Source organism: Acinonyx jubatus, chromosome E2, assembly GCF_027475565.1.
Source record: "Acinonyx jubatus isolate Ajub_Pintada_27869175 chromosome E2, VMU_Ajub_asm_v1.0, whole genome shotgun sequence".
Lineage (NCBI taxonomy): Eukaryota > Metazoa > Chordata > Mammalia > Carnivora > Felidae > Acinonyx > Acinonyx jubatus.
The window spans coordinates 26,449,578-26,450,837 of NC_069396.1; the positions used below are offsets into that span (position 1 = coordinate 26,449,578).

The following is a 1,260-nucleotide window of genomic DNA, read 5'->3' on the forward strand; positions in this document are numbered from 1 at the left end:
TTTATTTATTTTTGAGACAATGCAAGCAGGGGAGGGGCAGAGAGAGGGGAAGAGAGGATCCAAAGCAGGCTTTGCACTGACAGCGGTGAACCCGATGTGGGACTCGAACTCACCAACTGTGAGATCATGACCTGAACCAAAGTCGGACACAGAACCTACCAAGCCATCCAGGTGCCCCTGCTAATTCTACCTTTTTATCATTCTTTTGTCTTTTTATCATTCTTTTGTCTGTCCATTCTTTTGCACTCATCATTTTTCACCCATACTCTTAAAATCCCTCCTGACTGGGTTTTCTCTGTCTCTGCTGTCTCCTTGCTCCAAAGTTCCTTTGTACTTGTCTTGCAGTGATCTTCCTGTTATTCCCCAGCTTACAACCCAAATCACCCCCATGGGTTAAATAATAAACTCTAAACTCCTTGGTAAGTCTTAAATGGCTTCCAAGAACTGTGTTATTAGCTTGCTAGGGCCACCATAACAAAATACTGCAGACTGGTAGCTAAACAATGGAAAATTTTCTCATAGTTCTTCAGGCTGAAAGTCTAAGATCAAGGTGTTAGCAGGGATGGTTTCTCCTGAGGCCCCTCTCTCCTTGGCTTGCAGATGGCCACCCTCTTGCCATGGCCTCACATGGCCTTTCCTCTGTGCATGCACATCCTTGGGTCGCTTCCTCTTACAAGGACACCATACTATTGGATCACGACCCTACCCTTAGGACCTCATTTAACCTTAAAGGCCAGGGCTTGCTTGCAGAGCACAGAGTAAAACTGGAAGGAAGTCAGAAAGATTAGCACGGACCCTGCACATGGATGACGTGAATTTGTGAAGCATTCCATAGTTCTCATAGGACCGCCCCACAGGTTACATGCTAATCACAAAGAGGAAAATGAACTCTTACAATGGAGAGATCTACTTGTCACCACTATATGGAAGTGATCAAGCCTAGCACACTAACGTGGGGCAGCCTCTGTGCCTGTAAGATATCATGCGGTCTGTGTGCTGACTCAGTTATGATTCCAACCTGAATCCAATCAAGCCTCTAGACTTCACAGGAAATATGGGAATTGGGGGGAGGGGAGTGGTGAGAAAGAGTTAAATGACAACAAGAGGAAACACGTAGATAAAATCAGAATATGGGCCATTCTACAAGGGCACCACTAATAAAACACTGTTTGGGGGAATCTGGTACCTGACTGTAAGACATATTTTTTATATCCTCAGACAGACAAGATGGTGCTTCATAATCCACTCAGGTGTACAAAA

General features: G+C 44.9%; 1 pseudogene; it reads left to right on the forward strand.

Moving 5' to 3' along the window:
• The first annotated feature begins 738 nt into the window (after positions 1-738).
• On the forward strand, positions 739-839 carry LOC113604440 (uncharacterized; annotated as a pseudogene).
• Positions 840-1,260: the final 421 nt, after the last annotated feature.